This window comes from Equus caballus, chromosome 5 (genome assembly GCF_041296265.1).
Source record: "Equus caballus isolate H_3958 breed thoroughbred chromosome 5, TB-T2T, whole genome shotgun sequence".
In the NCBI taxonomy this organism is placed as follows: domain Eukaryota; kingdom Metazoa; phylum Chordata; class Mammalia; order Perissodactyla; family Equidae; genus Equus; species Equus caballus.
The window spans coordinates 14069464-14092970 of record NC_091688.1 but is presented as its reverse complement, the minus strand read 5'-3'; the positions used below and the strand labels follow the sequence as shown (position 1 = coordinate 14092970).

At 36.3% G+C, this 23507-nt stretch overlaps 1 protein-coding gene across 3 annotated transcripts in view; it reads left to right on the top strand.

Annotated features, from left to right (window-relative positions):
• Window positions 1–23507, top strand: part of ABL2 (ABL proto-oncogene 2, non-receptor tyrosine kinase) — a 106216-nt gene that overhangs the window by 24798 nt on the left and 57911 nt on the right. The window contains exon 1 of one of the 3 annotated variants that reach the window (XM_070267787.1): window positions 4422–4668. The exons of the other annotated variants lie outside the window; for them this stretch is intronic. The gene's annotated coding sequence lies outside the window, so the exon portion shown is untranslated. Of the gene's footprint in view, window positions 1–4421; window positions 4669–23507 lie in introns of those variants that run through there. 3 annotated transcript variants of the gene reach the window in all.

The following is a 23507-nucleotide window of genomic DNA, read 5'->3' as shown; positions in this document are numbered from 1 at the left end:
TTCAGATAGAGGGAACAGAATGTGTAAAGACCATGTGGATGGAGAAGGCATGGTAGCATTATTTTCAGTGTGTTCACGTAAATTGAGAAGGCTTTGTATACTTTGTGTTCAGTAGATTTTGCTTGATTACTTGCAAAAATATGACATAGTCATTGTTTAGTTTTTGTGTATAGGGTATTGATGCCTTTAAAAATTGTTTCTTAGTTATTATTATTCCACATGTTATCAGAAATTATATGGTATGTAAACATCATTTCCAGGCCACTATCAGTAGTTTCTCACATTCATTTTTGGTAACCACTGGCTCTTTAGAAGGCATTCTGCTTAATATTCATAATTTGATTGTTGACATTTATATCAGTGAGATGGTTTGAATAATTTCCGTAATAACTTCCTTTGCTTTAAATTATATTGTTAGGAAACTGTTAAAAAATATTGATTTTAAATTTATAAGTTCATGCTCATATAACAAAATTCTTGGAACAGATTATATTCAAAATATTGAAAACAATATTTTATCAAGAAACAGATTTGTTTCTGTCTTGCAGGGCCCCCATTGGAATTCAAAATTATGAAATTTATGAAAACCACTATTAACTTTGCTTTGACAATAGAAAAAAATGATACTTTTCGGGTAGGATTGTTAGTGAACTTGTTATGATCAAAGACTTAACCAAGTTCAGTTTAATAAGCAAAAACACTGTTCCTCACCAGTCCACTAGGGGATACTCTAGTACTTAGGAAGAGAATCCAGTTGCTGCTCTAGTTTAAAAATTATCTCCCACTTAATTAAATTAACTACTTTCCTGTTTGCTTGCATGAAGAGAAAGACTTTTAGGGCTGGTTTGGGCTATTAATTTGACAATAATATTCACTTGTAGAAGAATTGCAGCATTTTTTTAACTTTATTAAGGTGTAATTGACAAATAGGAATTGTATATATTTAATTAAAACATCAAGTTATATGTTTGATACGTTTTGATGTATGTTGATGATACAACATACATGATGATTTGAAATATGTATACATTGTGAAAGGAACACCACACTCAAGCTAATTAACGTATCCATCACCTCACATAGTTATCATTTTCTTCCTCCCTCCCTTCCCTTCCTTGTGAGAACACTTAAGACCTACTTTCTTAGCAAGTTTCAAGTATACACTACAGTATTGTTAAGTAGTCACCATGCTGTACGTTAGCTCTCCAGGATTTACTCCTCTTGTATAACTGAAACTTTCTACCCTTTGACCAACATCTCCCCATTTCCTCCCTCTGCCTGGCACAACCACCATTCCACTCTCTGCTTCTGAGTTGGACTATTTTAGACTCCACATGTAAGTGAAATCACGGAATTTGATGCATTTTTAAAGTGTAGAAATTCATAGTGTGAATTGTTGGCCACTTTTTCTGGTGGTGTTGCCTGAAACTTACTTCTTTGAGCACTTTAGAAAAACTGGTTATTTTTTTTTTTCCCTTAGTACAGGAAAGTAATGATTCTCATTTATTTTGTGAGTTGTGCTCTTCCTTAGAAGGTCCGAAATGATGATTGTTGGTTTGAGTTTATTTTCTCCATTATAGCATGTATGTTATTCTGACCATTTTCTTGGGAAGTATGAAATATGACCTTAGATACACATAATGCAAAGGATGACTCATGCTGCTATTAAAGGTATTCAGAAGAGTTTAATATTATCTTGGTTTCTTTCTAGCAACTTAAGTAGACACAATACAGTTACTTAATGCTCTAAAGAAAAGTTATAAAAAGTTGAGTTCCATTTTTTTTTTTTTTTTAAGATTTTATTTTTTTCCTTTTTCTCCCCAAAGCCCCCAGGTACATAGTTGCATATTCTTAGTTGTGGGTCCTTCTAGTTGTGGCATGTGGGACGCTGCCTCAGTGTGGTTTGATGAGCAGTGCCATGTCTGCGCCCAGGATTCGAACTGACAAAACACTGGGCCGCCTGCAGCGGAGCGCGCGAACTTAACCACTCGGCCACGGGGCCAGCCCCCCATTTTTTTTTTTTTTTAAAGATTTTATTTTTCCTTTTTCTCCCAAAGCCCCTCAGTACATCGTTGTGTATTTTTAGTCGTGGGTCCTTCTAGTTGTGGCATGTGGGATGCCGCCTCAGCATGGCTTGGCAAGTGGTGCCATGTCCTCGCCCAGTATTCGAACTGGTGAAACCGTGGGCTGCCGAAGCAGAACACACCAACATAACCACTCTGCCACGGGGCCGGCCCCCAGTTCCATTTTTTTCTTTTCTTTTTTTTTTTTTTTAAAGTTCTTACTCTTTTTTTTTTTTTTAAAGATTTTATTTTTTCCTTTTTCTCCCCAAAGCCACCCAGTACATAATTGTATATTCTTCACTGTGCATCCTTCTAGTTTTGGCATGTGGGGCGCTGCCTCAGCATGGCTTGACGAGCAGTACCGTGTCCGTGCCCAGGATTCAAACCAACGAAACACTGTGCCGTCTGCAGAGGAGCGCGCGAACTTAACCACTCGGCCACAGGGCCAGCCCCCGAGTTCCATTTTTAAAATAGCAAAGTTTCAAGAAAAGAATTTAGGCTCTTGTATTTATTAGGAAAAGATTATCAGACTTAATATTTCAGAAAATACTTCAGTTAACCAAAAATTTGTTCTTTGTTTATTTTTCCTAACCTGTTTTTTTATTTCATCTATGATATGATTGTATGAGTTTTCTGCATAGCATGTATTTCATTCTTCTGTGCCTGGCACATAGATAGTTAAAGATTGAGTGACTTGTTAGAAGGTGACATCAGTTCACCTGATTTCTGCTGTTTCTAAGTACAACAAATGGGTGAGATCATGTACCATCATGACAGTATGATTTGGAAAATGAGAAGTCAGGCTGTCTGGGATAAGAACAAGTACATGTATTTGTCCATTAAAAATAAAAGTGGTATAGGAATTACTGAGTTTGTTTTAATTAGAGTTTGGGTGATAATTTTCTAGGGTATCATAGAGAAAGCGTGTTGGGTGGAAGGATTGCATTTGACATTCTGATAATATATTTTTTGTTTTATCTTTATTTTCCTGGCAAAATAGGGAAAAACCTAGAAAGTGTTGGGAGAATTAGGCCGTTTAGTTGTGCATCTGGATAGATCGACTAGCGTGACCAAGATGCCAGCTATATGTACCTGAGGTAGATAGAGAGCCAGAGTATTTCTGTGGAACATTTATCATGTTCTATAAGTAGTTCATAACTAGTATGGTTAAGTTCCCTGCGGTATATAATGACTAATCAATACATGAAATATGGGTGGTTCATGTTTTGTTATATTTTGACTATAGAGGAAAGGCAAAATATCAGAGTGTCACAGTTACTCTTTTGCTTTTATACTTTTTTGTTTGTTTGAAATAAAATGTTGGTTTTTTTTTTTAAAGGAAAGAAACATAAAAACAAAAGAAAGATCATTTATAGTACTTTTGCTTATGTCCAAACTTAATTTGTATGTGACAGGTTCCAATTGATTGCCATTTTTCTTTTTTGAGTTCATTTGAGGAAGTAGTTAATGAATTGTTCCATCTTTCATATAACACTACATAGACTGTTTCTTAGTAATTTGGGGGAAAACTCTTTGTGATTTTTTTTTTTATTTTAATAAGAGTAGAAATTATTTCAATGATGGGGAATATGTGTATACAGTTAAAGTGATTTCTCACAGAAAGATTAAGCTTGTTATACTATAATATAACACCTAATATTTTAATATACATGAGTTGGAAAAGTATACAGCTTTATCTGAATTTGAAAATTAAGAAGTGCAGTAGTCTGTTACCTTATAACTGGCAGAAATCAGTGCTTAGTTTTTCAAGTTATGATTTTATAATTCTCATTCTTTGTGATATAATACAAGTGTAAGGTACTAGGAAGGCCCTTAGGTCTTGTATTGGTCTGTGAAGGATTTCGTTACGATCATCGTGTTGAGTTTCCTCTTCTGAAAGTGACCTTTTTTTCCTCTATTTTTTTGTTATTTATTTTTATTTTATTGAGGTCATAATAGTTTATAACTGTGGAATTTCAGTTTTACGTTATTATTTTGTCAGTCTGAAAGTGATCTTCGTGTGCTCATGTCAGTTGAGAGGAGTACTGTTTTCACCATAACTGGAAGTGACTTCCTGTCTAAATAGGGGATTAACTGTGATTAGAAAGAATAACGGGAAGTGACTGAGTAGCTGCTTCTACTTTTCCCTTCCCAGCCCCTTTCCCACCCAACCTTATTCCCAGGTCTAGGGTTTTAAGTTCTGGATATACTGGAGCATATCCTGAAATAGTCTTTGTTATTCTTGTCTTTGGTGACAAAGTTTCTCGTAACAATGTTGGCACACAACCCCATAATTAGTTAGTAAAGGCATTATCATACTTGCTGTTTGATGCCTCTTTTACCCTATGTGAATGAACTATTGAATGTAGCTAACAGCTTCCTAGTGACAAGGTGATTGTTGGTTAATAATGATGCAAGAGTAAGGAGACATTTAAAAAGGGAACATGTAACTTCTTGTGCTCTGAGAAATTCCCGAAGAATCTTATTAAAACATACCAGAACAACATGAAGAATGTCATGTTTTTGCTGTTAGCATGCCACATCTTGAAAATGCAGAATTGAACTGGGAAGTTTATGTAATTCAAGTATCAATGTTACTCTTAAGGTAAATTTAAAAATTTTATTAAAATTAATAGAAAATTAACAAAATAATATAGTTCAGGATTTAAGTTATCACATTAATATAGTTAATGAACATTAACACATTAATGTAGTGTTAACATTTTAATGTAGTTTAAGATTTAAGAGGTATACATTTAATCTCCCTGTATCTCTCTCCCTTTAGCCACCCAGTTCTCTTCCCTAGAGGCAATCAATATTCCCAGTTCAAATACACTTTTAACATTGATTAATTAAAGGGTTTCTTTAAATGATATGCATGAATGAAGTTGACAGCATGGATTCTAGAGTCAGACATTTAAAATTTTCACTTCTTTAACAGTTGTTGAGCCGTACCAGGCCTTTCTGGGCACTGGAATACAGTAGCGAACAAATGAAACTCCTGCCTTCATGGAGATTGCAATGTGGTGGGTGGAGACAGGTGCTCAATACTTATTTACTTACCGTGTCATGTAGTGATAAGTTCTAGGAGGAAGAGAAAGCTGGGTGAAAGGGCAGAGCGATGTAGGAGGTGCTGTTTTGGATAGATGGTCACAGAAAGCCTCTGGTAGGGTGACATTTCAGCAGAGAATTGAAGGATCTGAAGGAGTGAGACTTAGGGCTTTCAGGAGAAAAACGTTCTGGGGAGAGGACCATGAAGGGCAACATTCCGGAGAATATTTTTAAAGCAGAGATATTTATCCTTCCCGAATGGTGGAGGAGGCTAGACTGGCTAGGGAGGACTGACACAGGGGGGCAATGCTAGGAGATAATATATGGAAGGAGAAAGAGGTTGTGTGTGGGTTGAAGGGGATTGCTGAGTGCCAGTTCATAGAAGGCTTATATATCATTAGGAAGAATTAGAATTTTATTCTAAGTAGGCTGGGAATCTGTTGGGGGCGGGGTGTAGATTTAAAAGTTGTCTGTCTGCTTTGTGGAAAATAAACTCTTGGGGGAAAAGGGGAAAGCAGAGAGGCTAGTTATGAGTCTTAAATAGCCATAGATATGCAGCACTGTACTGGATCAAATGTAGTTAGGGACCATTTGTCTGTGGGTTTTGACTCCTACTATTAAAGAATGGGGTAAGAAGTAAAAGTGAGGGGCCGCCCCCGTGGCCGGGTGGTTAAGTTCGCACGCTCCCCTTCGGCGGCCCAGGGTTTCGCCTGTTGGGATCCTGGGATGGCACCGCTCATCAGGCCATGCTGAGGCCGCGTCCGACATAGCACAAACAGAAGGACCCACAACTACAGTATACTACTATGTACTGGGAGGATTTGGGGAGAAAAAGCAGAAAAAAAACACAAGATTGGCAACAGTTGTTAGCTCAGGTGCCAATCTTTAAAAAGAAAAAAAAGAAAAAAGTGAATTTGTAATGAATATTTATATTTTTAAATGGTAACTTTAGGAATTATAGTTAAGCTCTGTAATGATTTAAATTTGTTTGTATAGATCCCCCAAGTATCACTTGCATCTTGAGGAAATATGGTAAAATTCCCAAAAGAAACTCCAATACCTTTTATAGTTACAGCACGCAACAAATTTTTTTCTTAGGCCTTCCAAAAAAGGCTGTGTTGCAAAGTTTTGACAAATTAAATATTGGGTCCTGTTTTTTTCCTCTCCAATTTGACTAGGTGACATTTTTTGAATTTGAAACTGCTTTCGTTTCTCCAGCTTGTATCAGTATACTAAAAAAGTATTTAAAAGTCAAAATGCTTAGAGAGACTTTAAGCAAGCAGATTGCTAGTGATAAAAATAAATGGAATAAAAAAGTGTCAATATGTAAAATTTAAGCTTTCAAGTGACTGAGTGTGTCTGAATTTGCTAGCAAACCTGCCATGTCTGGTACTGTGGAAAAGAGTTGCATCATAGGAAATAAATACGAAATTTAAGGATCTCAGAACTCTTAATATCTAACTGGGTAATTAGGGGCACTTTGAATCAAAAATGAAAGCATGGGTAAAGGAGATGTAAAGACCAGGCATGCATCATAAAGACGTAGGAAAAAGAAAAGCAAATGGACCCTGTGAAGCATACTAAAATAAAATTGTGTTGGAAGGAGAAGAGGAATAGAAAAAGGAAAGTTAAAGGAAAAGCATGGCGTATTGAGAGTTTAAGAAAACTTTTAAATAAGGGATTACTGGATCTAGTCAGATTTAGGGAGTACATTGAAATGACTAACATAGTCATACACGCAGACTCAGAAAGAACTGTAAACGTGAATTCCAAAGCTATTATATTACCCATTATGTAGTTATAACATAGAAGGGCACTGATAATTTTCTCCACTCTCAATTTCTATTAATTTGATTTGCTTGTCTAGGGTTCCTAAAATATGACTTATAAAGTAGCTATTAAGAGTTTCAAGTTGATGGTTTAGAAGATAATTTTTCAAAAAAAGGTTCTTTTAGTATTTACAGAAGGAACTTCATTCAGGGAAAGTAGTATGTGTTTTTATTAATAAAGTCTCATTATACCTTTTCATGGGTTTTTATTCTTGCCATAGTCTTTATCTACAACTGCTGTCTTTTGGTCAAAGATAGTATAACGCTACCTTTAACTCCAATTTATATAATAATATATTTTTATTTCTATTTAAGATAAGAAAACAAAATATGACGTATCTCAGTTTGGTTCATGGAATCATAAGATTTTTGAGCTGGAAATAACCTTACATTGATCTCTTCTCCTGCCCCTTAATTTTATAGATGAGGAAATGGAACTATAACTCATATCTAGTTATGCTGGAGAGAAGATTAGAACTTAGCTCTTCTGACTTCTGGTTCAGTGCTCTTCTGCAGTATTTTGCCTTATGTTTGTTTTGTGTTCTAATTTTTGACTATTTCAGTTGTACATTAACAAAGACAGGAGTTATCTTTTTGTTGTTGTTAAAATGCTGCTTTGTGATTGATCAACATGAGTGCTTTACATATACATTTTAAGAGGCTCTCTTTGTGTTGAGAAGGTAACAGCCTTATGATTATCTTCCTCCAAGTGGAGGTCAACCCGTAATTTCTAGAAATACGTTATCTAAACCTTTTAATCTTAATTGCCAGCTTTATAGTTGTGTTTATGGCTTTCATATTTATTTTGATTTGAATTAACATTTTGCATAGTTAAATTTATTTAGAGTTAAGTATGCAAAGTGTACGTGGAAATTTTTCTGTTAAAAGCTTATGGAGCCTTATTAAGTTGAATAAGAAGGAGCAGTTTGGCTTTATAGGACATCTGATTTATGGAATATTTTAGGACATTCATCACTATTTTTTTGAGCTACAAATAACGGAAAATATATTGTCATGGTTTTGCTGGTAAGAATTCTTGGGACGCCTGATTTAACAAATAGCTAAGGATGTTTTTAGTAGCATTTTAATTTGCTTAATAGTTTAAATAAATTAAATGGAAAGTTATCTTTACAACTAATTTTTAAGTTTTAAATAACTTTATACCTAAAATCTTGTTGACATTATTTAACATGCCAAATTTTTACCGATTTGTAGAAACAAACTTTATTAATTTCTAACAAAATATTTGCAGTTTCTAGTTGAGGTAATGAGGCTTTTAAAATATCAATAAATTTTGGGGCTGGTCTGGTGGCACAGCGGTTATGTGCGCATGTTCTGCTTTGGCGGCCTGGGGTTTGCTAGTTCAGATCCCAGTTGTGGACATAGCACCACTGGTCAAGCCATGCTGTGGCAGGCGTCCCACATATAAAGTAGAGGAAGATGGGCATGGATGTTAGCTCAGGGCCAGTCTTCCTCAGCAAAAGAAAAGAGGAGGATTGGCAGCAGATGTTAGCTCAGGGCTAATCTTCCTCAAAAAAAGAAAAAAAACCCCAATAAATTTTGAACCCTGTAAGCAGCCTTTTTTTTTCCCCAAGTAATTTCGTTGGGATTATGATGTTTTATAACACTGTGTAATTTCAAGTGTACATTATTGTTTATCAATTCCTGAATACACTTCTTTGTGCTCACCCCTGGTAGTCTAATTTTTATCCATCACCATACATATGTGCCCCTTTATCCCTTTTGCCCACCTCCCAACCCTCTTCCCCTCTGGTGACCACTAATCTGTTGTCTTTATCCATGTATTTGTTATCTTCTACATGTGAATGAAACCGTGCAGTATTTGTCTTTCTCTGTCTGGCTTATTTTGCTTAACATCATACCCTCAAGGTCCATCCATGTTGTTGCAGATGGGACAATTTTGTCTTTTTTATGGCTGAATAGTATTCCATTGTGTGTGTATATATGTGTGCGTGTGTGTGTCACATACACACACACGCACGCATATCCCACATCTTCTTTAGATAGAAGGGCACTTGGGTTGCTTCTACATCTTGGTTTTTGTGAATAATGCTAAAGCAGCCTTTTGGTACATAAGTTGGTATATGTAATGATTCCAGCCGAAGTGGAGGAAAAAGTGAAAGCTGCTCATAACCGAAGGGTGCTCTTTGCAGAAGAGTTGTGAAAGAAGTTGCTTTCTTGTGCAGTGTTTGATACCAATCACAGGCCAGCATGGCCAGCTATACTGACAGTTGGTTATAAAATAAATAATTGGCAGGAAAGTCACAACTAAGTTGTGTTCCTTGATTAGTCATATCCAATTCGAGTTTTAAAAGCTTATTGTAGGAGAAATAACTGTGCCTGCCTCATTTATTGAGAGAGATTTTAACTGGAAAGCATACTACAAAAATCAGTTGCAATTGTTAATAGATATAGTAAGATATTGCCCTGTAGTTTCCCGTAAAAAAAACATAGCAAATATACAATCAAAAAAATTCCTGAAACTGAAAGAGGATTGTTTGTTAATTATATAGTAAAGAGATTTAATGGAAGAGTGGTCATATTTAGCATCAACACATATTATTAGACTCAAGCTGGCAATTTTAATGGTTTAAGAATTTAGACAATTCTATTATTTTCTTATTTTGAGACATCTTTCCTGTTCCTTACTTAAAAATTTTGTGCAATAATTTTCTTGTAATAGCATACTTAAGAAAATGACTGTTAAATGTAATATATGTCCTGTTTATCTTTTTGGTTTTGAAAGTTTTCTCTCCTCAATTCTGAATATAATGTAGATGTTTAAAAAATACAATTTTTTTGTACATGTTTTTTAAGTCACTAAATTTAGCTAAGGTTCAATTTACCCGTTTGTAAAATGGGGAGAGTACTAGTACTAAACTCTCAGGATTGTAAGGACTTAATGAGGTAATATGTGTAAAGTACTTGACATGGAGTAGATACTGGTTGAGGATGTAGACTTTCTGAGTTCAAGTCCCAGTTGTGCTTCTTATTTAGTTGCATGACCTTGTAAAAGTTATGTAACCCTTCTTAGCCTCTTTGTTCAGTCCTCTTGAGTCTTCCTTTTCCATAAATTGTAGCCTCTGTTTGCAGCTGAGTCATTTTTTCAGCCTGTTTCCTGTTTATAGAAATGTGGGGATCCAAAGGCCTATTTTCATTTTATATTGTCTCTGTTCTTTTTAGTTCGACCTGGTAATGTTTCTCCTAGTACAGTTTTTGTGATAGAAGTTACAGCCATTTCATATGTATTTCATATACTCATGAAAGTGATATAGTAGAGAGAGAAATTGATGATACGGAAGAGAGGAGGAGAATTGCTGGAGCTGATGTCATTGAGTTGGTAGTAGGGATTGGAGCTAGTGCACAAGAGAAGGGATTGGCTAGAGAAAAGAGAACAGATAGTTGTTTGTATATTATAACAAGAAGGAAGGCAGAGCAGGTAGGTGCAGATAGATGCTGATACTATAGGTGCATGTGGTGGTAATTCCTGGAAATTCTCTTCTGATTGCTTTAATTTTCTAAGCAAAGTCATCAGCTGAGGATGAGAAAGGATGTGAAAGAAGGTATTAGAAGTTTGATAAGAGAGGAGAGAGCAGCTGTCATTTAGAGAAATGGGAGAGTGAATGGACTAGGGAAATACAGTATGATTACTAGGCAGAATTAAGAGCTTATTTGAGGTTAAAGGTCATGAGTTAAAAGTGAGGCCACTTGGCTTGGTTATGTGCTTTTTTTCTCTAGCCATATTGATTTTACGAGTAGGAGAATAGACAAGAGAGTCAAATTTAATCAGGCTTGTGGTTTTGCAAAGTGAGATGTCCAAGTCAGAGAGGAGCAAGTGATTATAATGATGGATTGTGGAGCTTAAAGTGGGTAAGGAGAGAGGAGAGGACTTCAAGAGGTGAGGGACAGTGAAAGGATAGTTGAGTCAGTAGACTTGTGGTCCTGGTGGGATCCACTGTTGGTCGTTCATGAACTAGAAGAAATGAGCTGGTGAAATAGGAGATGTATTCAAAAAGGGTTGCATGAAATTGAGATTATTGAGAAGGGTGCCTTGCAGTCTGTGGCTAAAGTAGGGTTACATTTAGTTCTTTGATCTTCATGATGTAGATAGGGTAAGCATCATTAGTTATATTTTATTGATTAAAAAAACTGAAGCTCAAAAAGGATAGACCATTTATTTCCCCAAGGTCGCAAAGCTAGTAAGTTGATTACCTAGGACTCAGACCCTATTACTCTGATTCTCAGTACTCACTCCTCTACCATACTTTATCAATTTTCTGAAAGTTAGTGACTTGTTATCCTCTGTTTGAACCTAAATGACAATCTCAAGTCAAGACTTTTGAGAAATATGCATGAACAAAATTATTTTCCTCTTCAGGAATCTTCAAAGACTAACTTTGAGGTAAGGATGATGTTAGAAGGGTTCATTGCTACTATTATCACCTAACTTATCTTACTGAACGCACACACATGCATTAGAGGCTTAAATACGAGTTTTGTCTAAACTCTCTTTTGTAAGGGGCTTAAGGTGGGTGGGGGCCAGGACAAGTAGGAAGGTACTATTCTTTCAGCAGCATGCCTGGACAGACAGCCGTGCTGTTAGAATGTGTCTGCTCAAATCCATGTACATTCTTTATGGTGGCAGTTTGTACTACTGCAAGTCTCTGGGAAAAGATAGTTGGCTATTGGATGATGTCTGTTTGGGATGTGAGTCTCCTCTTTCCCCCAGTAAGATAGCAGTTATCGTCCTTTGTCTTTGTGTTCTTTTTTTTTTTTTTAAAGATTGGCACCTGGGCTAATAACTGTTGCCAATTTTTTGTTTCCTGCTTTATCTCCCCAAACCCCCCCTGTACACAGTTGTATATCTTAGTTGCAGGTCCTTCTAGTTGTGGCATGTGGGACGCCGCCTCAACGTGGCCTGATGAGCGATGCCATGTTGGCACCCAGAATCCGAACCCTGGGCCGCCATAGCAGAGCTTGCGAACTTAACCACTTGGCCACAGAGCCGGCCCCTGTCTTTGTGTTCTTATACATTTAGCTTTGTGGTGGTGAGTAGACTTCGAAGAGTTCTTTAAATATGAAGGAAGAATGAGGAAATTATAATTAAATATAAAATGAACTAATATTTGCCATTTTTAATGTTTGCCAGAGTAGAAAAGTAGTATGCCTAAATTTCAGGTTTTTTTTTTTGGAGGAAGGTTAGCCCTGAGCTAACATCTGCCACCAATCCTCCTTTTTTTGCTGAGGAAGACTGGCCCTGAGCTAACATCCATGCCCATCTTCCTCTACTTTATATGTGCAATGCCTACCACAGCATGGCTTTTGCCAAGCAGTGCCATGTCCACACCCAGGATCCGAACCGGTGAACCCTGGGCTGCCGAAGCGGAACATGCGAACTTAACCTCTGCGCCACCGGGCTGGCCCCTTCTTTTCTTTTTTTAAAAATTGCTTTTAATTGTGGTGAAACACAACATAAAATTTATCATCTTACCAGATATTTTAATATACTCCAGTTTTATTTTGTTCATATAATATTCTCTTCAGAATATGAGTGGTTCCTTGTGGATGACCCTTATGTGATTTAGCCAGAGGAACTCCCTTTTCTGCTCTGTTAACACTCTCTATCTCCTGCCGGCTACTGGTACTGAAACTTTTTACCCCGTTAGAGTGGAGTCTGGCGACAGAACAAGAGGGTAGAGAAGTAGTCGAACTTAGTAGCTGATGTTGCCTCATAGAATATCTGTTACTCATGGGTCTTATCAGCTCCTTCCTTCGCTCCTTCCTTCTTTTCCCTCTGGAGCCTTCATGCCAACTCCTCAGAGAGAATGTATAGGGAAGCCTGAGTCAGAGAGTATACAACTCTGATCTTGTCACTTCTCAACAGCTTTTCTCTTGCTGTCTTCAGGATGAGGTCTACCCTCTTTAGCAGAGCATCCAGGGCTTTCATAACCTGGTGCCTGCTTAGTCTCATACGTGCTCTCTAGGCTGCAGCCATGCTAAAGTACATGGAGTTCTCTAAACATGGTCTGTGCCTGGCACACGGTAGGTGGTGCAGAAATGTTTCTTGAAGGAATGAGTGTATATATGTATTTTCATTCCTTCAAGATTATATATATATGTATGTATAGATATCGCAGTTGTGCTTTTTTCCATACTAGTATGCTAACTTTTATTCCATGGCTAACTCTTGACTTTCCTTCAAGACTCAGGACAAGAATCTGCTTTTTTCTATACTAGTAGGCACTCTTGCTCTATGATACCAAAACATTCAGGCTGCATCTCTGTATGTAGTAGCTGACTTACTTTTTTGTTTTTCCATTAGTATGTGAGGTTCTTGAGGGCCAGGGACCACGTCTTATTTACCTTAGTACCCGTTAGCTCTTGGTCTATTCTTCATAGGCACTTTCTAGTACAAAAAGCCTTTAAGGTAGTTGTGGCTCTTGTTTTCTAATGTTTACATTAAGTAATGTTATCTATTGAATATTCCTGGCTTTTTAATTTCATTTCTTTGCTTTCCCAAGGTGAAAATTACTTAGACACTTGACTTGGGAAATAATCAATATTCCAATGAGTATATATCATGTCATAATTAGTATAGTATGATTGCTTATTATGGGAGTGGGATATTAGGTAGAAGATAGAGTTGTAGACTTCATCTTCACGTGGAGGAATTATCTGAGCACTTTAAATAGTTGGACAAGATTGCATAAGCCTTACCGTTCTAGCTCAGTACATCTGAGTTTGCATGTCTTAAATGGGTGACTCATTAAATTGTTCCTACTTAAGATGTAACTATTGTTAATGCATCCTAGCTTCCACTCTCTTTTATCAGTGTTGCTTTTCTTTTCTTGACGTCAAAAATTGTGTAACCTGGGTATTTCTTAGAATTAATTACTTAGTGTGTGATACATCATTTCTTCCTAGGAGAAGGCTTTATTTTAGCTGTTCTTCCTCTCTAGAGTCCAGAATCTTAATCATCTTACCGTAAGTTTTGAGACTCTGTTCCTAATTTTAGTTGTGAAATCATTTAGGTGAAACAATAGTCAAGGAAACTATAGGTGTACTAAAGTGTCTTGGATTTTTTTGTCATGAATCTAATTACCATAAAGATTTATTTTTTAAAGAGCAATTGTGCGAAAACTGAAATTTATTTAGATTTATTTAAATAATTGTTAAAAATTAAAATTAGGGTATGGGATTGAAGACATCTCTGATTACATTCTTTTTTCCTAGTGTAGGCCAGCTCTTCCATGCCAGAGCTACTTGTCTTCAGCAGATCAGCTTTTATGGGATTTACTCTTTTACAAAAGATTTTGTATTGTTAAATATATGTAACATAAAATTTTCCATTTTAACCATTTTTGTGTACAATTCAGTGGCATTAATTACATTCACAATGTAATGCAGTCATCACCACCATCTATTTCCAAACCTTTTCAAAAACCCTGAACAGAAAATGACACCAGTTCCTCCCTCCTGACAATCCCTGGTAACTTCTAATCTGATTTCTGACTCCGTGAATTTGCCTATTCTAGATATTTCATATAAGTGGAACCATACAATATTTGTCTTTTTGTATTTCGTTTATTTCACTTAGCATAATGGTTTCAAAGTTCACCATATTGTGGCATGTATCAGAACTTCATTCCTTTTTATGGCTGAAGAATATTCTGTTGTATGTACATAGCACGTTTTGTTTATTTCTCTCTTGATGGACGTTTGGGTTGTTTCCACCTTTTGGCTATTGGGAATAATGCTGCAATGAACATTGGCATATAAATATCTGTTTGAATCCTTGTTTTCGGTTCTTTTGAGTATATATATGGGAGTGGAATTCCTGGATCATATGCTAATTCTATGTTTAGCTTTTTGAGAAATCACCAAACTTTTCCCCAGGGGCTGCAGCATTTTACATCCCCACCCGCGATGTACTGGGATTCATTCTTAGGAGATAATTCTCCCTACAAGGTCTTTAGCTACAGCAAGCATCGCTTAATGATGGGGATATGTTTTGAGAAATGTGTCATTAGGCAATTTCATTGTCGTGCAAACATCATAGAGTGTACTTACATAAACCTAGATGGTATAGCCTACTTACACACCTAATCTTAGTGGTACCATTGTCGTGTATGTGGTCCATCGTCATGTGGCACATGACTGTACTTGTATATTACCGTGAATGAGTCTGTTAACCTGTCTTTGTATTTCAGTTACATCATCCTTAAAAGTGGAGCCTGAATTAGACAATCTATAAAGGTTCCCCTCTCTCTGAAATTCTATGACTGACGTTACGGTGAATTGCCATGAGGTTCACGTTTGCAGTTCTTTTGTCCTCTCCTCTTTTTAAAGAGCAGTTTGTACAGTGGGAGGCAGAACCTCTATATGTCTGGTGTATGATACGAGTGTATTCAAGTCTCCAAATACTTTCTAATTCTTGTTTATTAGATATAAATCACTTTACAAAAATTAGTTTATTGAAGACTTTCAGGCGCATCTACATTGAAATAACTTAAACTTTTAGTAATTTGTACTCTGGCTATAAAAATCGTAACTTGGGTAGAAAATTTTTCATAATTTATGTCAAAAGTTTTCTACATACTGTTATGCATTAGGGATATATATAAAATATATGTAGTATTTTTATATAATTATGTAACATTATATTACATATATAATATATAACTATATATTATATATAGTTACATATAGAATAGCATAATAAAATACTTAACACTTATAAAAAGCAGGTTATTTTAAAGAGTAGAGCACCATTTACGTAATGATAATTAGCTCTAGGCACTTAATGAAAGCTTGAAATAAATGGGAGAAAGGAATCAAGGACAACTGCAAATTTAAAACCTGAAAGAAGAGTAGTTCTCATAACAAAAAACTGAAATTTTGAAATAGAAGTATGTTTAGTTGACATATGAGCAAGAACTTAAGTCAGTACAAGCTTTAATAGTTACTTTTAGTAGAATTTTGGCATATTGGAACTTGAACCTTTCATTGCCAAAATTTGTTTGTTCTATTCTATATAATTATATCCCTTTGGATGGACACACACACACACACACACAAGTATAGTAGCATAGCACCTCAATTACATCCCAGAATGTATTACACATAGAGGAAGTAGGGAGGCCAGAAGTCTTGGATCTTGTGTTATGGATGTTCTGGTAGAAGACCATGACGTCTTGATAGGTCATAATGGGTTAGGGAAAAGAAGTTTTATTAGGAATTTTTCCCTTGGTTATTGGTGACTGAACAGGGAGAACACTATGAGTGGTCCTTATGCCCTGACCAAAAAGCCACTTTTAAAATGGTTGTGTAGTGTACCCCAACTTTGAGGAAAAGGGCCACCTTTTAAAGTATTTTAAAAGTTGATTTTAGCACCTGCTTTTTTCCAGATAGGCCCTGAAAATAAGATTTGTGAAAGAGGTAACAGTTTTAGCCTATTTTCACTGCCTCCAATGAATTACGTGAAGTAATTGCTATTAAATTAATGAATTAATTGCTATTAAATTCAAGGTTCCTTATTCTCCCGTTTGTTTGGATTTCAATTGGTTAAAGAAGGAAACAGTGGTAACAACTGATTGTCCTTCTGAATTGTCCCTTCAGTCCCAGGGTAAGATACTCCCAAAGACTGCCAGCCTCTCTGAGGATGACTATAGTTGGGATGGTATGTCATGACTATTCTTGGAACTTGAGTTGGCTTTTTCTCTGCTTCTTTGGCAGAAGCTAGAAGGGTCTGGGTGGATCTCAGGGCATCTTTGGAATATTCAAGATGCTTAGTGTAGCAGCCCAGCTCGCAACTAGGGTTCAGTCCTCTTACAGTGTTTTTTTGTTTATTTTATTTAGTCTGTTACAATGTTTTTAATCCTTGTTCTTGTCTGGAACAGAAACCTGCCCCTCACTAATCCGTCTCTTCCCCTAGGCTAGGGTGTAAAATTAAAGCTTATTTTTTCTGTTGATTTACTCACTCCTAAACTTGGCTCATGAAAATCAGAGATTTACTTGTACAAAATGCTCAACTGCTTGTATTAGGATAGGAAAATGGAACAACACTGAAAACTAAAACTGGCTGCTATTAATAACAGCCTTATTGCTTTTGTTTTCTTGAATAGCACTTAACTATCCCAGATATTTGCCTTCATCCCCCAGAGTGAAATACCCTTAGAACTTTAAGAACTCTTTTATGCATGTAGTTAAAAAGGACTGATAATTGATTTTGATCAATTTTTTTTTATAACCTCTTTTGATTGTAAAAATTGTGGTAAGAATTTGTCTACCCTGTAATCTCCTTTATTAATTTGCTTCATCATTCCCTTTCATCGGCCTTTATGTCTTATTGCTTAGGCCATGAGCTCACATTCCCATTTATTAGAATTACAAGACAGTGGCATGCCAGACAGTAGTAAAACTTCCTAGGATATCTGTCTGCTAGGAGACTAAAATTAAGAGCTAGATGTTTATTCCTTAAGGACATCCATTTAAGGAGATTAGTTCCCCCCTCCCATCCCACTCCTCAGATAGCTAGTTTATTTCCTTGGGTAGCTTCACACTTGTCCGTTCTAATATTCTGAATAAGCCACCAAATATTTACTAAGCTTTTACTGTTGTGAAGCGTTCTTGGCAATGAAAGTCTGGTGTTTACCAGCTGCAAGTTAACTAGTGGTGGCTTTTCTTTTCTGAGCCTGGACAGGGGAAAGAAAAGGGGTCCAGGGAATCTGGTAAAGGAGCTAGCTGGATATCTGTCAGCCTGGTCTAGCGTCTTGCCTCTCCTTATTTTCTCTCTTTCTGGCTTTGGCATCCCTAAACTTCCTCTTGCTGCTGTGGCCGTGTATGTTTTCTATCTTGCCTATCTGTGCCAAAAACAAACAAACGAAAAAACCCCACAACAAACTATCTCGTATCTTTTATCCTGTTCTTGAAATAAAAAGTGCTCTAAGAAATTTCACAGGCGGTAACAAAAGGAAAAGGTGCTAAGAGAGGTCAGGGGATAATCTTGCCTTTGTATTTCTCCACTTCTCCTTCTTGCTTTAGAACCAGTATAAAAGTTGAAGGCTGGAAAAAGTTGTAGAAAGTTTTGACACTACACTGTGGAGTGAATGAAGTAATATTCGTATATTTATTTCAAAGTATTTTGAACTAATTCTCAGGTATACATATAGTCGCAGGGAATTTCCGTGAGGAATATCAAAGAGGAATTATGGTACTGGAAAGGCTTTGGATTCATCATGTGTTTGCAAGTATAGGGGTTGGGTAAGCTTCTTATGCCTTGATCCGAGATGAGGAGGTAGGAGACGGGGAATAAAATGTTCCCAGGGCGTGGAGGGGAGGGGGGCGGGAATTCGGAGGGATGCAAAGGAAGGGAACTTGTTAGGAGTGAAGGGAGGTTCTGCAGCTGCTTTTAAGGTATATACACAAGTCAGTATATAAAAAAATGGAATTTTCATTTGAAATGAACAGATACAGCACAGTTAATAAGGGGAAGCTGTAATAAACATGCTAGTTTACCAGTATATTTGAAACTATTTTTCTTGTAAGTAACAACATCGTGCTTCAGGGTTTTTGAGAGAATGAGTGTCATTGTAACATTCCTCTTTAAAAACATTTGTTTTGCTTTTGTATAGTCACATTCAGTTAGTGTTCAAATGTCATTCTTTTTCAGTCTGTTTGAATTAGTATCCAGATAAGACCTGTTTATCACAATGATATATTTATTAATCGATATAATATTTAGTAGTAAGGTATCTAATGGAATTGTTATCTATCTTAAATCTCTGTTGATCTGTAGGGAATGTCTGCCCTCACTCTTCATATTGTCTTGCGTAAGGGAAAGGGTTATTATTTCTAAAAAGCCATTAAAGGCCTTTGTAGCTTTAAAATGTATTGCTGTGTTACTCTAATTATATCAGCTATTTCCTAGAACATGCTTTCAGAATATTTCTTGGTGGTTTTGGAAGATGCATATGGAAGTTTTTTTTTTGACTAAAACTTTTCTTGTTAACTTATGATTTTTAGTAGTTTCTGAATGTCCAGATGGGTCTTGTTTTATCCATATTTTACAATGCAAAATTCCCCGTAAAATTGTGAGTTGACATTTGTCTGACCCTGTTAATTTAATATGTTCAGAAGAGATTTGCTTGCTTTATGGCCAGAGTTAAAATAGACCTAGCCCATATGTACTTCTAACAGGGATTTATGGCAAGAGTTGAGGAGCACCAGCAGTGTCTCTGCCTACTTGTTGATGCCAAAAATTCTTTCTTTGCGGGGGGTGGGGGGGGGATTTCTTTTATTTTTAACTGTGCAACTGATTAAGATGTAAATATTGCTAAAGTTGGGGGAGGTGGGATTCAGTGCTGTTATTTGTGTATTAACATTTTCGCAGAAGTTACTTATCAGATTATCTTTAAATTCTGTAGATTAAATTCTAAGGCTCTAGAGCACAATTGTTCTAGAGACCTTACATGGAGGAGCAAACGTGCTTAGCTCCTGTGTAGTTAAAATAAATGGAATCCCACCCTCCAATCAAAGATAAAAGCACTCTAGCCCTTTAGATAGAAAAAGATTGACTTGGGACAGTCTGTCTGTGCATTCATGTATGTGCATACAGAGAATAGTAGGAGTATCATGAGAGGTTAAAGTCCTCGGGAGGTGAGGAGACGCGTTCACAAGAGAGGTCAGGAAAGGAGGGTACCTGCCCATCAAGGCCTACTTTATGATCTTCCCTAGGACAAGACCTGATGAAGGAGTTACCTTTTCTTGAAGTGTATCATGTACCAACTTTTAATTCTGGTCTTCGCTGTTTGAAAATGCTGATCACCTATTATTTATTATTTTTAAGGTGAATTAATTTGCTTTTTACTTTGCCGTGAATTATTTTGAACTCTGTCTCTATGATTAGTTTTACTGAGGAGAAAGGTATTTATTTGTGATCCCTATTGGGATTTTTTCTTTTTCTTGGGGACATACAGCAATCAAGAAGGAACATCTGTGACCAGTGGTAGTTAGGTTTGATAATAAATGAGAAAATAAATTATACAAGACTTTTTTGGGTACATGAGAACATGAACATGAAAACTTAATTCTTTGAAGTTTCACAAAGTTCCTTCCAGAATTTTATTTCTATTTCTTTGTACTTAGGTGTAGCATAATTAAGTATATGTTATACTTTCCTTCATCACAGTGTAAAATGAACTTATTCTAAACAAATCTCTAACTTAGACATTAAGCTCCTTGAGAGTGGTCTCTAGATCTTTCATCTTTGTATCCCCTATAGTATCTAGCTAACAGCAAAATCCTGCTCTAAGTGGGGTCCAAAATGTGATGTGTTATTAAGAGGTTAGTAAAATTATCAGTGTGGTTCTGCACAGATGGCCAGTAGTTACAGGGCTAATCACCAATCATATTCTATCAGAACTATAGTCTCAAACAGAGTAGTTCAAAATTTTTTGAGGGAGGGGCCGGCTCTGTGGCTGAGTGGTTAAGTTCGAGCACTCCGCTGCGGCGGCCCGGGGTTCGGATCCTGGGCGTGGACATGGCACCGCTCATCAGGCCACGTTGAGGTGGCGTCCCACATCCCACAACTAGAAGGACTGGCAACTAAGATATACAACTGTGTACGGGGGGGTTTGGGGAGATAAAGCAGGGGGGGGAAAAAAAAAGAATAATTAAAAAAATTTTTGAGGGAATGAGAATTTCTCTTTGTAATAATTAATGCTAATACAGATTATTTAAGTTCCCACTTTCCATTTAATTCTTTGTTATTCTCAAATACAACTGTATTGGGGATTTGTATTGTGTATTTTTTTAGAGAAAGATGTTTAATGTTTGGTCTTCATGGCTAAAATATCCATCTTTGTTACCAGGTTTTTCTATAGAGTTGGATAGTATTAAAATAATGTTCTTAAATAATTCAACAAGAACTACGTTAGGTTATTTCCTATATTTGACTTTCCCTGCTTATATTTTTCATAACTGTTTACAGTCCCTTGGTTTTGACTTTTGGATGCCCGTCCTAGTGGATGTGTACTTTGTGTTTTGAGAAAGGCTGGTTAAAACTTTTATGTGTACAAAAGGATTTATTCTTGTTTGTATCATACTTTTATAATTTTCATTTGGAATTTCTCTTTAGAAGTGATATTTATCTAAGTCTCAACTTTCTGAAACATTAAAGCAAGCAGAAAATGGGAGAAAATTCTAACTCGGAGGTCTTTTTATACTATTCCTTATAACCAAGCAAATCTGTTTAGAAATAAGACTAGTTTCCAGATGAAATTAGTCTATATCATCCTCTATGAGTATTGTGGAGAAACTTAAGTCTTGACTGCAATGGATTGTGAGTCAATAAATATATTAACCAACTCAGTGTTGATTGACTTGAATCTATTATTTGTCCCACGTAGTAGATTTACCATTGCTTATTGGATATTTTTTGCCATTATTAAGATTACTAAATGAACCAGAATTTGGCTGGAAATTTGAAGCCTCAGTAACTGGATTACTAAGTTATTCTAGTTAGTGTCATATGGCAGTGTTCCTCAAACTTTGTTGTTCATATTTTTGCTAAGAGAACTTCTAACAGATCTAGGTGAGAAGAGGCTATGACTGTAAAGGGGTAGCATGAGGGAGACATATCTATTCTGTATCTTGTACAAACAGGTGCTGATTACATGAATCTATACATGTATTAAAATTTATGGAACTGTACACCAAAAGAAAGAAAATAACTGGCTGCTCTGTTTTACATGTTTTGGGTGACATCTAAAAACTTTTATCACAAGTTTAATAATCGCAAATTATATAATTTTCAGTGTGTTACGAATAATGACATTTTAAAATAAAACTGTTACATCACTTAAAAAATATATCCAGGACTCTAAGTACCACAGTGATTGGTATCAATTACCATTATCCATTTTAAAAATTACATGAACAGACTCTTTTTTAACAGCTGAAAATTGTAAATTATTCTTGTTTTTCTTTGGATTTGTATTTCTGTTGCACTTCCCTCATAGAATTTTATCTTAATGTTGTATTTTATTGACTACCCAAATACCGTATCATAATTCTTTGTGCCTATGATAGGCATGTAAATTGAAATTGGACCTTTTCTTTTTTAGTTTCTCCGTGTTTAAAACTTTTCATGATTGATTTAGGAATTTAACCTATTAGTGCATAAAACAATATAAATATATTTTTTGATAATCAAAAGTAAAATTTTATTGGAAATGCTTCCTATCAACTATTGCTGCAAAAATGCTATGTAATAAATAATCTGAGAGGCTCAGTAGCTTAAAACCACATTCCCCCTCCATGAGTCTCTGGGTCGTCTGGAATTTGGTTGATCTCAGCTGGGCTTGACTGGGTTCAGCTGGATTTGGCTCCAAGATCACAGGTCTGCTGTGCATGTCTCAATCGTCTCATGGAGGTAGTGGAAGCACAAGAAGACTGAGAAACACACACATGCAGCCTGTTAAGGCCCCAGTTCAAAATTGGCATACTGCCCACATTGTTGAGCAGAGAAAGTCACGTGACCACACCCAGCATCAGTGGGGCGGGGAATATACTTTGCCCGTTCTAGTGGTAGGTAACTGCAGGGTCTTTTGGCTAAGGATATAGATGTGTAATTCTACAACAAGGAGGAACTGAAAAATTGGGAACAATAATTCAACCTATCCTGTGCATCTTTTAATGAGATATTTTTTCTTGTGTCTGTAGATATTATTCACTAGAATGAGATGCCTAAATTGAGATCTGAAGAGTTGGAGTTAGCTAGGCAACGTAGAGGTGGGAAGAATGGGCAGAAAATATTTGGGGCCGAGGGAACAATATTTGCTAAAATAAAAGAGGGTCTAGGGAACTACAGAGTTGAATGTGTCCAAAGCATGGAGTGAGAGGTCAGGTGTTTACCAAAAAGAGAATGGGCAGGAGAGTGAGGCCGAGGTCCCTGCAGAAGCAGCTTTTATGCCATGTGAGGGAGATTAGACTTTAACTTGAATGCAGTGAGGAAATCATTGGCATGTTTTAAACAGAGTAGTGATGTGATTTTCTCGTGTTCTAGAAAAAGAATAATCTTTGGCTGTTGATGCCTGTTAGATTGATATTGGATAAAACCAGAGTCTAGGAGACCAGTGAGGAGACTTGCAAAAATGCAGGTGAAGCATGAAGGCGACCTAAGCTAAGGTGGTGGAATTAGGCCTAGAAAGGGATGTTGAACTGATTTGAACTGTTTTCAGCCAGTGGGTACATTGGTTATATTCTCTCATTTCTATGTAATTTGAATGTTAGAACAAGGGCAGTTTTTCAATTTACATATGTCCTCTATCTTTAATTTTATAAAACAATGCGAATGGTAGCAGTGTATGTAAAAAATTACTTGTAAATAGTAAGGTTTAATACAAATGCCAATTAATATTGTGCAGTAAGTTCTTTGAATTCCTTGAGACAAGAGTTAATAAGTGAATTTTTATTTTTTTATTTTTTGCTGGGGAAGATTAGCCATGAGCTAACATCTGTTACCAGTCTTCCTCTTTTTTTT